Source organism: Bubalus kerabau, chromosome 20 (assembly GCF_029407905.1).
Source record: "Bubalus kerabau isolate K-KA32 ecotype Philippines breed swamp buffalo chromosome 20, PCC_UOA_SB_1v2, whole genome shotgun sequence".
Classification (NCBI taxonomy): Eukaryota; Metazoa; Chordata; class Mammalia; order Artiodactyla; family Bovidae; genus Bubalus; species Bubalus kerabau.
The window spans coordinates 4,429,918-4,445,043 of NC_073643.1; the positions used below are offsets into that span (position 1 = coordinate 4,429,918).

General features: G+C 39.4%; 1 protein-coding gene across 1 annotated transcript in view; it reads left to right on the forward strand.

The window, feature by feature from the left end:
* CMC1 (C-X9-C motif containing 1) overlaps positions 1–15,126 on the forward strand; it is a 76,612-nt gene that overhangs the window by 38,317 nt on the left and 23,169 nt on the right. The window lies entirely within an intron of this gene.

Genomic DNA, 15,126 nt, shown 5'->3' on the forward strand with positions numbered 1-15,126 from the left:
GTTCTGATTAGAAAGGGACATTAAAGCAACTTTCTGGAGTGATTTTGATGTTTTGTGCTTTGATTTGTGTTGCACAGTTGTATGCTTTTGTTGAGAACTGTATTTAAGATTTATTTATTTCACTATATATACATGTCATCTACTAGTAAAAATATAGAACTCTGATCATGAAGTAAGTGGTAAGAAAATATATATGAGCTCTAATGTTGGTGAGGCTTTGGAGAAGCAGTTTCTACACTGCTGGCTTAGAATATACATCAGCATGATGTCAGCAAAAGAGTTGGTAAATATTTTAAAAAATTAACAAAGATTCCTAAATATGGCTTCTCTGTGTGTGTGAAGGCAGTGATTAGAGATGTGCCATAGCATTGGGTGTAATATAAAAGTCTGTCAAAAACTTTGACGTCAAGAGTTGATTGGTTATAAGGATTACGTTATCAGAAGTGATAATATACATATTGTGATCTTGTGACCGTCATGATTCGTTTTCAATATGAGAGACTGGCATACTATGTACTTTTCACCCAGGGTTGCTGGTCTGCAGTGGTCAGCTCCTGCCCTCTGCCTGTGTCTCTCACTGGAGCCCAGCTGTGCCCATTTTCTTAGGTATTACCTGTGGCCCCTTTCACGCTGCTGTAGTAGATTGGAGTAGTTGCAGCAGAGACAATACAGCTCACAAAGCCTAAAACATTTACCATAAACTTCTTTGCTGAAAAAATTTCCTAATCCCTTGTTTGCGTGCATGCATGCAGTTGTGTCCAACTCTCTTTGACCCCATGGACTATAGCCCGCTAGGCTCCTCTGTCCATGGGATCATCCTCAGCAAGAACAGTGGAGTGGGTTGCCATTTCCTGCTCTGGGAGAGTCTTCCCAACCCAGGGATTGAACCTGCATCTCCTACATTGAGAGGTGGATTCTTTACCACTGTGTCACCTGGGAAGTACAATCCCTAGTTTAATTAGATAAAACTTTAAAAAATATAGAAGGCCTTGCCAAAAGTAACTAATTAATAAGCACAACACTGTGTGCATAAGTGTGACTGAGACCAAGTTGGTCTTTATCCTTAAGTTAAGTATGGGAGGTGGGAGTTAGACTGGCAATGTGTGTGTAATCAACATCCATAGTTTTATTCTGCACTGGAATATCATATACCAGTCCTTACTTTCAAAATGCATAAATGCATAGAATGTTTATATTGAGTTTTTTAATCCCCTTGATTCTACATCATAACCTTATAACTGGTTTTAGTGATGACCAGACTCAAAAAACATAGCACCAATTTAACCCTGAATTTATGGTATTAGACATCTTTCCCTATTTTTTGTATTAGCTATGAATGTTTTGGTTGCTCTGTGATTGTAGCTGTTCTTAGTTTTCGTGTGTCACATTTCCTGAACCTTAATTTCCTTTGCTTCCATCATGGAGGCTCAGCCCCAAATTATGTAGGCAAGCCTTCCAGTTCTTTTCCAGAGCCTCAAAGATTCTTGGTAAACTTTTCTTAGGAAATGATAAGTCCAAGTACATGTTTGCAGTCTTTATTCTCAACCCCCTTTTATCCTGTAAATTACACAATTACCCCTTTCCCTCTTTCCCGTTAGGAAAATCGCTCCCCTTGTGGCACACAAACTTCCCCTTCCACGGTGGTCTTTCCTCTGTGTTCCATCAGCACGACCTTTGATTGTCAGATTTCAAATCTTGACTCTAATCTCCATGAGCAGAGATTGATTTGTGGTCGTCTTAGATCCCTGAGTTCACAGGATGATGTCATGTGAGTGATTAGCTTACAGTTTTAGGGAAGACAGTTGCCCTGACATGAAGCTGTGGTCCTTACCCAGCCTGTGCCTGTGTGCTCGGTCCTCCCCACCCTGGTGGTGCTCCCCGTGCACAGAGCTGAGGAGACACCCTCAATGCTCTGTTTGAGAGGAAGGCCCTGCATCACGACACATTTACACTCAAAAACTGTCTACAGATGGAGTTACAGTGTTGTTCTAGTTAGCGAGTATGTATTATAGAGTATATATACAAGCATGAGAATTGGTCCTTTAAAAATCTTAATTTGGATTAAAGAACATACACATACATGACTCATCGAGTTATTACTCTAATCCTGCATATCAGCCAGGGAAATTCTCAGCTCATTTTTGTTATGTTGCTGCTGCTGCTAAGTCACTTCAGTCGTGTTCGACTCTGTGAGACCCCATAGACGGCAGCCCACCAGGCTCCCCCGTCCCTGGGATTTTTGAGGCAAGAACACTGGAGTGGGTTGCCATTTCCTTCTCCAGTGCATGAAAGTGAAAAGTGAAGTCTCTCAGTCGTGTCTGACTCTTAGTGACCCCATGGACTGCAGCCCACCAGGCTCCTCCATCCATGGGATTTTCCAGGCAAGAGTACTGTTTGTATGTTAACTCTCATCATATGTGTATATTAGACTCATATATGCCCCGTTTTTGAGTTTCATAAAAGAAAGGCTGAGTCAAAGATACCACTGTTAAGTGTATAGGTTAGTGTCCTTGATAGCTAATATACTTTTCACATTGGTATACAATAACTCTTTTTTTCCATGCCAATATTTTGAGTGGCTCTATTTGAATATCAAGACTTCTGCCTCACTGGTGCAGAGTCAGCTTAGATCGGCAGTCAGGAAACGCCTTTATGTTTTTGATCTTGAAGGAACATTGGTTTTCCTATAGTGGGTTATACTGGGACCTTTTTAGGGTTAATTGTCATTGGATTGGATTCTTCACCTTTTTTCCCTATACATTTTAACATACCCTTTAATGAATGTAAAGTTATGCAGAACATTTATATTAAATAGACTTGTTAAGTATGTCTTTCCTATCTGCTGCATGGTTCCTGCTGAGAGTGTTAATATTCAAATATCCATATATGATGTGAGTCGTTCAGGAAGATGCCTAATAAGAATATACCATATTCTTCATCTTTGAATTATCACTGTTCAAGAATATATTCCATAATGATATTTTTCAGCAGTGGGTGGAATATCTCTGTTTTCTTCAATTTCCTTTTTGTTTTAAAGGAAAAGTTCCAAGGTTTAAGGAAATAGGTCATGGCATCTATAAACTGGTCAGGAACTGAAGTATATTATGAAATAAAAAATGAAGCTGAGTTGCCCTCTAGGGGTTCAGTTTTAACACAGCACGTGTGGAAACAAGGTAATGAGATCTTGGGGGGAGGCGTCTGCCAAACAGGGAAGCTCTGTTCATTTTCTGTGGGGTGTGACCAGTCAAAGCAAGCTGACTTTGTAATTAAAAATGAGAACATCCCAATTTTGTAACCTACAGGCTTAAACCTACAAGTTTAATTGAACATCCTTTTTGGGATTTCTTGGTTGGTTTTACAGTTAGAGTATGTGTGCCAGACTAATTCAAACATCAACGTATTTTCAAGAATCCGACCCATGAATTCTCTTCCGATGCTGCTCTGTCACCTCAGTGTCACCTCACTAGCACTTGCCAGTCAGCTGCCTCCCCTCTGCTGCTCAAACCCAGCAGAGACCTCAGCGAAGTGGGTTCCTCATGAATCTTAGTGCAGTCAGGCTGCGGTGGTGGGTTTCTAGTGGCATCTTTGTGGACTGGGTCTTCTGGCCTGAATGGTGTTCAGCTTGGCATCACTTAAGGTCCAGTTGTTCTCTTCAGACTCTGTCTCTGACACAAAGTGCTCTACTTTGTAATTATAGAATTAGGCTCTTCATCATTTAGTCACTAAGTCATGTCCAACTCTTTTGTGACCCCACAGACTGTAGCCCACCAGGTCCCTCTGTCCATGGGATTCTCCAGGCAAGTATACTGGAGTGGGCTGCCATTTCCTTCTCTAGGGGATCTTCCTGATCCAGGATCGAACCCACATCTCCTGCACACGACTCCTGCGTTGCAGGCGGATTCTTACTGCCGAGCTACCAGGGAAGTTTCTTACTGTTTAGTAAGAGGGAACAATTTCTTTCCCATTATGGGAAATGTTAACTGAACTTGGACTTGAAAGTGAAAGTTGCTCAGTTGTGTCCAGCCCTTTGTGACTCCATGGACTGTAGCCTGCCAGGCTCCTCTGTCCATGGAATTCTCCAGGCCAAAATATTGGAGTGTGTAGCTGTTCCCTTTTCCATGGGATCTTCCCAACTCAGATATTGAACTCAGGTCTCCTGTATCGCAAGTGGATTCTTCACCATCTGAGCCACCAGGGAAGCCCAGGAATACTGGAGTGGGTAGCCTATCCCTTCTCCAGCAGATTTTCCTGACCCAGAAATCGAACTGGCGTCTCTTGCATTGCAAGAGGATTCTTTACCAGCTGAGCTACCAGGACTTGAGTAAATGGCAAATATGGGGTTCGTGTGCAGATATTTAAATGTTTTGTGTGTTTCAGCACATTTCTATATCAAATGTAAAAATTCACATGGTTATTGACATATTTTTAAAAGATTAGTATGTATTGTATGTGTGTGCATGTGTTTTAATAATGCTCTTTGTTATTCCCTTTGAGGGGTGCTATAAAACTTTACTGCTTTTTTTTTTAATTTTATTTTATTTTTAAACTTTACATAATTGTATTAGTTTTGCCAAATATCAAAATGAATCCACCACAGGTATACATGTGTTCCCCATCCTGAACCCTCCTCCCTCCTCCCTCCCCATACCATCCCTCTGGGTCATCCCAGTGCACCAGCCCCAAGCATCCAGTATCATGCATCGAACCTGGACTCTCAACTCGTTTCATACATGATATTTTACATGTTTCAATTCCATTCTCCCAAATCTTCCCACCCTCTCCCTCTCCAACAGAGTCCATAAGACTGTTCTATACATCAGTGTCTCTTTTGCTGTCTCGTACACAGGGTTATTGTTACCATCTTTCTAAATTCCATATATATGCGTTAGTATACTGTATTGGTGTTTTTCTTTCTGGCTTACTTCACTCTGTATAATAGGCTCCAGTTTCATCCACCTCATTAGAACTGATTCAAATGTATTCTTTTTAATGGCTGAGTAATACTCCTTTTAATTTATATTTTCACTTCTGTAGTTGTATGGAGCTTTTCCATTCTTTTTCTCATGGTTATGGAAAAACCTTGATTATTAATTGTCAGAACCTGTTTTTTATCATCACTTTTTTCTTTTTAAGTTCAGGTTTTATTTAAGTGCTTTAATACTTGAAACTCATTGGATTTTGATATATATGGTGTAGATTTGTGCTGTTTAGTTTGGTAGGCACTGGCCACAGAAGCGACTTCATTTTTCCTAGCACTGCCCAAACTTGCAGTGCTCACTGGCTCCATGTGGCCTGTGGCTGCCATGCTGGGTAATCCAGTCACTAACCGTCTCTACCACTGCAGAACGTTTTTTCGGACAGCAGTGGTATAGACATATGAATCATCCTTGTCAGTGTATTTTTAAAAACATCTTAATACTGGTAGTTTCCTGTGTAAAATGAATTGAAATATGTAAACATTATATGCTTTTGTATTTTCTTCTCTTTTAGCAAAAGAATATTTTGGAAATAACTGTAATTGAAACTCATCACATATGAAATAGTTTTACATATCTATATATTTAAAGATCAGCCTGTATTTCTGATCACAAGCTAAATGATATCAACTGTTATAGTAAAAATTATATATATTTGAAATATGTAAATATATCTCCTTTATCTCCATCTTGTGGTGGAAATATATGTAAATCCTGTTCTTAAGAATGTTGTTAAAATGTGTTCATCTTTACATTGACTTTCTCTGCTCTTTCCCATTACTGTAAATGAAGTGTTTATTAACAGAATTTTAGGTCTTGTTCCAGGAGCCAACTAAAAATAATTTTAGATTTTATAATTACTATAAAGGGGGAAGTATAGAACTACAAGCCATTTGAGTATGTTGGAATATTAAAACAAGGAATACAAACATTTTAGTCATGGTTGAGAGAAAAACACATCCAACAGCTTTAGCTTCTTACGTGGAGATACAGTTTGTTGTCATTAAAGAGGATTATGGTAAATATGTTTCTGTGATAAATCTATGAAGTTTCATAAATTGTCTCTTGCTGACACAATTTTTTTGGTAAATAATTTTTGGTTTTTATAGTTTCTAGTTTTTGAATGTACTCAGCCTTTTTGAAGATAATTATCATTATAAAATTATTTTTGGAAGTAAATTTTAAAATGGGCATTAAAATAATTTGTAAACTATAGCATTCTATATAAATGCATAAAATTATCTTCTTAAGTTCTAATATGAAATAGCAAAGATTTAAGAACATACTTAAAATCAGATTTATCAGAATCAGATTTATTTAAAATTTTTTTAATTAAAATAATTTTTTGAAACTTTCTTAAAGATTTTTAACAGATTGTATTTAACTTAATATTTTGGTTTTTATATTTTAGCTTGATAAGTTTTGTTTTTTTTAGTTGACTATAATTTACAAAGTAGTATTAGAGTTTAGTTTTTATATGGAAAAGTCTATGAATGCTGTAGGAATTCTGAAAGAGTATTTTAGTTAAATTCCAAGAGCTTAGGAAGAATTTTATGCATCAGATAGACTTTTTAGCTAGGTTAGATTTAGATTAACTTAAAAAAAAATGCATTTATGTTATCAATAATTAGGGAAGAAATAGCCTAAAAATGGGCAACATCTCAATTACCTATTTAGAAGATATCCCGAATAGGAGTTAGAACATGAAAGCTGAATATAATGCAAGTTATCTGTGGTACAGTGAATAGAAATTAGCCTAAAAATAAGCCTAATTATAAGACTAGTTTAGGACCTTGTTTTGGTGCTTCTTGAAAGCCTAGCAAAAAAAGCCTAGACCTAATATAATAGAAAACAGGGATTTCCCTGCAGGTAAGTTTTATTTAGGGGAATTCTGGGATCTTAGAAATTTGTATTAGATGGATGTTTTGAGGTTACTGGTCCCAGTCCAGGAATCTTTCCAACTATATATGAGACCTTCCATTTTTGATACCTCTGCCCCAATTCAGACTTTTATTATTTATGCCCTCCTATATCTGATTGTTAGTTTTTTAGAAAACACCATTCTTGAAATAAAAATTATAAATACTATATAAAACTATAAAATTCATATAATTATATAAAATTATGAGTTATATAAATTTATATAAGAAATATAGAAAATATGAAATCCCTTCCACAAAATTATCCTGAATGTCAACATTCACACATACAGATCTCTCTGTGATTAAGGTATTACTTAAAATACATCATATTTTAAAACTGAATTTAGTAAACCTAAAGTAAAGTTTAGAACTTTACTTTAAAGTTTACTTTAAAGTTCTAAAGTAAAATTTAGAACTAAACTAAACTGAAAGATTTGCTGACATTCAGGTAAAATTTTTGATTAAAAAGTGTATTACTTCTAAGTTTGCCTCAAATCTTAAGATCATATAAAAGCCATTAATAAACTTGAGTCATTGGTTTTTTTTAAATGTCACGATCTAGTTTGGCACAGTGTTGAAAATATTGTACTCCTGCACATCCTGTCTCCTAGGGTCCCAGTTTTTGTCAGTTGTATTTCCACATGGTCACAATGTATAATACTTGTTTTCTATAACTGAAAAATTCAGTGCTCACCACATCTCCTTATTCCATTTTTTGTTCTATCCATTGTTTCATGGGCTAGATTTCATTGTCACGTAGCTTATTTGAGAAGACTCTTTGGACCCTAGAACCCTTACTCTCTGTCATGTTTGGAAGTGACCGCTTGTTGCCCTGCGCATGTGTGAGATAGAGGGTGGGTATAAAATTATGGTGTTCTTTCCCTCAGAACTTGGGACGTGTTGCATTCGTGATTTGTGAACCTGGATGTTGCTCTGGGAAGGCAGAGGCCAGCCTGACGTTCATCCCCTCCTCACCTCGCACCCACCTTGCGCAGATGATGCGATTTTTCTGCTTGGATAGTAGAAACATTCTTCCTTTATCCCTGTGTTTGGCATCTTGGGTGTTGATTAGTCTGTATCAGTTCTTTCTATACTATGTCCATTTATTTGTAGATTCAGTTCTTCATCTCAGAAAACGTTTCTTAAATTGTCATTGAAAATGTCTTTTTTCTTTGCCTGTTTTGAATTCTCTGCTCAAAGATGCCAGTCATCCTGGGAACTTGGACATGGGATTAACTCTTGGTGTCATTTTGGCTGCGTCACAAATTACCCCAAACCGGGTGCCCCCAGCTTCGCACACTGGTCATCTCACAGTGTCTGCGGGTCAGCGCTGCACACAGCTGCCTCAGTTGCTCACAGGCGGCAGGGGTCTCAGCTCACCTGTGGCCTCAACCGGTGGTCTGCCAACAGCGCCCCACCTGCTCGCCTCCTTCCTGGTCGCGAGAGCCACTCCCACGGGTGGTTTTCCTCAAAGCACGTGAGCTGGGAAGGCAGCTGTGTGTGCGCACAGGGGAGGAGTCCTGATCCTTTCTCAGGGCGCGCCCTCTACCCTGAAGGGGGTGGCTGGTTCAGCCTGCCCTCCAGGCCTGGGCCCCAGGGGGCTGGCATCTATCCAGGCCTCCTTAGAACCTGCCTCCTGCAGTAACCTCCTGCCACACCTTGGCCTTCTCTACCTCAATGGGACCTTTTTGGTTTTCCTCTGAATTTACCATGATTATCCCAAGTCATTTCTATTAAAATCCCCCACTTGAATTTTAGCTGTGTCTACTCTATTATTTATTAGCACTGTAATGGATTTGTCTTGGTCTTCAGTTTATATTTTTATCTCCTCCTTCATCTCGCTCTTTTATCAGCCATTCCTTGAAGTCTGGCTTTCTTGAACTTAGGTTTTTGTGAAGTTCTTATGTAGTTTGACATCTGAGATGAATCTTCTTTTTCTTCGGGCGTGTTTGCAGAGTTGCCCTGCTGCTTCTCTGAGAAGTTGTGGGTTAATCCTAACACTCTTGCCACCATTTTCTGAGGTCTCTCATCCCTTGTGGGAGCCTGGAGGAAGGCCGGGCAGTGCCTGGTTTCTGTTAAATAGCTTTCAGGGCCGCGTCCTCTTCCCCGTGGGGTGGCCTTTGGGTTCCCCGCTCTGTTAAGTTTGGAGCTTGGGTGGGGAGCAGCAGCCCTGGGGGTCTTCTTCCCCTGTTGGGTCCTCTGCAGGGGCTGGAGGCTTTTGTTCTAGATGCTTTATTTTGCTTTTGCTTTTTCCTTAGGATTTCTGTATGTATGTGCCTTGTCTGCTGCTCTCGAGGTTAAGAGGCTGGCAGTGGAGATTCCAGGACTTTCTCAGCTCTTTCTCTGTGACTCCAGGGTTCTAGGGATGGAGCAAGAATGGGATCTGAGCTGAGCTTTGTCAGAATCTTCTCTTTCTTTCCTTACTGCTCCTTTGTAAAGCTTAGGGTATAAGACCAGAGATACACCTTTTTTTGTGTGTGTTGTGAGAGCTAGCCAATGTTTCCTTTTCTTAAACTCCTTTTCGTTTATTTTTCTGAACAAGCAGAGCAGGAGTTCATACTCCTCCTGGTTGAGAACTCCTGGAAGGCAGCAGAGGCAGAATACACTCGCCCAGGGAATAGGTGTTGCTACAAACCAGCTCTCTGGGCTCTTGAGTGAGTTCTCCCAGCACCATTCTCCTTGCTATAGATTCAAGAGGTAGATTTAGAGACTTCACGTGAGCTTGAAATACCCTGCCATTTTTACCCAGGACCGTCCTCAGTATCTGTTGCTTGAATTGTTTTCTTAGTGTGTAGACTGGCTTTCCCTGTCTGGAAGATTTCCTTTCCTTCCCCTTTCCTAACTTCACCCTGAGTGTAACTGCTTGGGAGAGCTTGCTGAGGTGCACAGTCTGGTCCATGTCATTCTCGCTGCTTCTAGGGTCCATGCTATACTCTTAGGTTCAGCATCTTCCAGGATGTCCGTGGAACTTCCCGGTGGCTCTAGTGGTAAGGAACACGCCTGCCAGCACAGGAGATGTAAGAGATGTGGGCTCGATTCCTGAGTCGGGAAGATCTCCTGGAGGAGGAAATGCAACCCCCTCCAATATTCTTGCCTAGAGTATCCCATGGATAGAAGAGCCTGGCGGGCTACAGTCCATGGGGTCGCAAAGAGTCAGACATGACTGAAGTGACTTAACACACACACACGCAAGATGTCACTTTAGTCTGCCTTGCTTGTCATGGTCTCTTTCTCTTTCTTGAGCTTCAGCTCTGGCTAAATTTAAATATTTTCTGTTTCCCATTGGTTTCCCCGGTGGTTCAGTGGTGAAGAATCCATCTACAGTGCAGGAGATGTGGGTTTCATCTCTGTGTCTGGAAAATCCCCTGGAGGAAGGCATGGCAGCCCACTCCAGTCCTCTTGCCTGGAGAATCCCATGGACAGAGGAGCCTGGTGGGCTACGTCCAAAGGGTTGCAAAGAGTCAGACATGCCTGAGATGATTGAGCATGCATACCCCAGGTGGTTTTCCAAGATGTAGCTAGACCATAGCATGGCTTGTGCATCCCTTGTGGTTTCTGACCTCCCAGGTTCCTGCTCCCTTTCTCTAGGAACGCGACGATTTGTCCAGACCCATCTCAGACAAGAGCACAGAGTCCCTGAGCTGCCACCGCGATCGTGACACTGACGTCTTGTCGTACATTGGCTTTATAGTCATTCTCTTCTAAAATTTGTTGTTTTTTTTTTAATGTAATAAATGCAGAAATTTGTATTTATTCCTGAGAAATTTCACCTTTAATCAAAGGCGACCTTAGCAGGACTTGGTGATTGAAGAGATTGCTGAGGAGAAGCCTGATGATGCCAGGGAAAGTCTGGTTGCAGAGGATTTGCCAGAAGCAGAGAACCTGGATGCCTTGGTCTGAGGCCACTGGTTGTGAGATATCCAGGAAGAGACCCAGTGTTCAGCAGAAGCTTTTCAGTCTTAGGTTTCTAATTACATTACAGCAAAACATACATGTTTTCAAAGTATTCTTATTTTTTTTAATATATATTTTTAGATTTTTTTTAATGTGGACCATTTTTAAAGTATTGAATTTGTTACAATATTTTTTCTGTTGTTTATATTTTTGTTGTTGTTGTTGTTGGCTGCGGGATCTTAGCTGACTGGGAAGCAAACCCATACCCTCTAAATTGGAAGGTGGAGTCTTAACCATGGGACCGCCAGGGAAGTCCCCAAAGTATTTTTTTTAACTCACAATCTTGTTTTGAGTCCTGTAAAGTCCATGTTTATTTTCTTCCTAAGACCTTCCTAAGATATTTTGCTGTGTGATTAAATTTGAACTGTATTGATTTCAAATAAGGGAAGAGGATAATTATTTTTTTAAGAACTTATTTTGATAAGGGGTTAAAGTATGTGTGTACAAAAGTACTTATTGCCACACTGTTTTTAATAACGAAGATTGTGAGCAATCTAAATGTCCAAACAGACATATGCCCATATGTCTGTATAAGTAGATTAAATAAATTCTGTTATATCTAAAATAACAAAATAATTCCAATTTTCCTGAAATGAAATAAAATATTGTTGCCAACATCTTTTTTTAAAAAATGGGTTAAAATGTAAGGTTAGTGATTTTTTTTTTTTTTTTTACCTTCATGATAGTCATGGACAGTGATGTAGAAAGGGCTGCTCCAGGGCCCTCTGTTTACCATAACATGACGTATGGCCTGTGAGTGGTTCCTGTCGATGGGGTAGTTACACAAATGAATTCCATCAAAAAAGTTATAGAACTGGCACTACAATTTTGAGAGCCTCATCAAGTATTCCAGTTCCAGTTCAGTCGCTCAGGGAAATGGGACATGAGGAAAAGTTAATGTCCCATTTTCCTCATATCCCATGAGGAAAATGAACTTTCCTCATGTCCCATTTTCCTTATATTTTTTGGATCTCTTAGGTGTAGAATCACAAACTAAAATGTCTGGGACTTCCCTGGTGGTCCAGGGGTTAAGACTTTGCACTTCCACTCCTGGGGGTGTGGGGTCGATTCTTGTTTGGGAAACTAAGATCTCACATGCCTTGAGGCGTGGACAAAAAATCAGTTCAGTTCAGTTGCTCAGCTGTGTCTGACTCTTTGCGACCTCATGGACTGCAGCACACCAGGCTTCCCTGTCCATCACCAACTCCTGGAGTTTATTCAAACTCATGTCCATCAAGTCAGTGATGCCATCCAATCATCTCATCGTCTGTCGTCCCCTTCTCCTCTGCCTTCAGTCTTCCCCAGCATCAGGGTCTCTTCAAATGAATTGGTTCTTTGAATCAGGTGGGCAAAGTATTGGAGTTTTCAGCTTCAGCATCAGTCCTTCCAATGAATTCAAGATTGATTTCCTTTAGGAGGGACTGCTTGGATCTCCTTGCTGTCCAAGGGACTCTCAAGAATTTTCTCCACCACAGTTTAAAAGCATCAATTCTTCAGCCCTCAGCTTTCTTTACAGTCCAACTCTCACATCCATACATGACCACTGGAAAAACCATAGCTTGACTAGATGGACCTTTCTTGGCAAAGTAACGTCTCTACTTTTTAATAAGTTGTCTAGGTTGGTCATAGCTTTTCTTCCAAGTAGCAAGCTTCTTTTAATTTCATGGCTGCAGTCACCATCTGCAGTGATTTTGGAGCCCCAAAAATAAAGTCTGTCACTATTTTCATTGTTTCCCCATCTATTTGCCATGAAGTGGTGGGACCAGATGCCATGATCTTAGTTTTCTAAATGTTGAGTTTTTTTTGTTTTTTTTTTTTTTTATTTTATTCTATTTATATTTTTTTTAATTTTATTTTATTTAACTTTACAGTATTGTATTGGTTTTGCCATATATCAAAATGAATCTGCCACAGGTATACATGTGTTCCCCATCCTGAACCCTCCTCCCTCTTCCCTCCCCATACCATCCCTCTGGGTTGTCCCAGTGCACCAGCCCCAAGCATCCAGTATCGTGCATCGAACCTGGACTGGCGACTCGTTTCATATATGATATTATACATATTTCAATGCCATTCTCCCAAATCATCCCACCTTCTCCCTCTCCCACAGAGTCCAAAAGACTGTTCTGTACATCAGTGTCTCTTTTGCTGTCTCGTATACAGGGTTATTGTTACCATCTTTCTAAATTCCATATATATATGCGTTAGTATACTGTATTGGTGTTTTTCTTTCTGGTTTACTTCACTCTGTATAATAGGCTCCAGTTTCATCCACCTCATTAGAACTGAGTCAAATGTATTCTTCTTAATGGCTGAGTAATACTCCATTGTGTATATGTACCACCGCTTTCTTATCCATTCATCTGCTGATGGACATCCAGGTTGCTTCCATGTCCTAGCTATTATAAACAGTGCTGCGATGAACATTGGGGTACACATGTCTTTCAATTCTGGTTTCCTCAGTGTGTATGCCCATAAGCCAACTTTTTCACTTTCATCAAGAGGCTCTTCAGTTTTTCTTTGCTTTCTGCCATATGGGTGGTGTCATCTGCATATCTGAGGTTATTGATATTTCTCCTGGCAGTCTTGATTCCAGCTTGTGCTTCATCCAGTCTAGCATTTCTCATGATGTACTTTGCATAAAAGTTAAATAAGCGGGGTGACAATATACAGCCTTGACGTACTCCTTTCCCAATTTGGAACCAGTCTGTTGTTCCATGTCCAGTTCTAATTGTTGCTTCTTGACCTGCATACACATTTCTCAGGAGGCGGGTCAGGTAGTCTGGTATTCTCATCAAAAAGTAAAAATTACATTAAAAAAGAAAAAGAAACTAAAGTATTTGTATTATGCTACCATTGTGTATACAAATGATATTATTGATTCCTTACTTCAAGTTTTCCCTCCACATTCTCAGCAGGTCCAACCTCAGCAGCCCTGCAAAAAATAGGACCCACTGCGTCTACCCTCTCGTAATCCCCTTACCTCTCTCTGCTTTTTTCCTATAATTGTGCCCACATTCTGACCCACCTTACAATATTGTATTTCTTGTCTGGTTCTTTTGAGGACAGGGAGCCTGGTTTGTTTTGCTCACTTATTCCAAGTGCCTAGAGTAGGTACATATAGAAATGTTAGGTATTTAACAGAAGAATGAAGTTGGAATATGTTTCAGTTGTTTTCCTACTGTTGTGGAGGATAAGAATTAGTATGCACTAGGCCAGTGGCTTTCAAAAATTGTTTTCTTCAGGCTTAACGTAAGAAATGTAGTTTAAAGTCAACCCAGTGTCTACATAAATAAATAGGCACTTTTGTGTGTATGTATGTGTTTATATAGATGAAATGCATATCTGCTATTCTTCTTTGATTTTTAAAAACCAGTGTTATTTGCCATCTGCTAAATTTTCAGGATCCATTAAAGGGGTTCAGATTGCAATTTGCATTGGGCAATAGATAAACCAAGAAACTTTTTTATTAAGTAGTACCCAGTTTTCCCTTTGTCTTATGTGACTGTTTGGAGATGTTTTGTTTTCATTTCAAATTGATCTTTGAGAGTATTTTTCGGGTTTGTGCATTAGCTGCTGTTTTGAGAAACTGATTCTTAGAAAAACTATGGATACCTTAGTTAGTAAAAATGTACTTAATTTATAATTTGTGCAGTTCCTCTCAAGTGTGTATGTTTTTTAAAGTTTGGATTCATTTCTTTTTGAAGGAGGAAGAGAGGCAGTAGTTGGGAGACAGAAATGAAACTGCAGTGGAGTGAAAGGCAGCCATTGATTAATTTTGAGATCTGAATCACTCAGGACCAAGTGGATTGGGAACAGATTGTTAGAAATCTGAATTCCTATCTCCCCCAGCTGTTCTAGGATTTAACAGGCCAGGAATTATGCACATATTCAGTTAGCTAGAATGTGACAGATATGCCCCATGAAAAATGTAACGTGGAGACTCCTTTAAATGGTTGGTCGATTACCTTTGAAACCATGTAATATTTTACACTAGAACCAGAAGACCCAGGAAATAACTCTGACATTTAAAAATATGATGATTTTCTAGTTGTAAAGTTTGTACATTTTGAGAAAGCTCTTTTTAGCTTAATGTTAGCAAAGCAGCTGCTGTTTGAATTTACTTTGTAAAACACTGAATTATTCATTTCCATAAACAAAACTTCCTTAGTAATTATTTAGCATTAATTTATTTCTCTTTATTTCAATCAACCCTGTTGACATTCTATTTTAAAATTAAAAATATTCTTTGTGGAGTCTAACGAATGTGACTC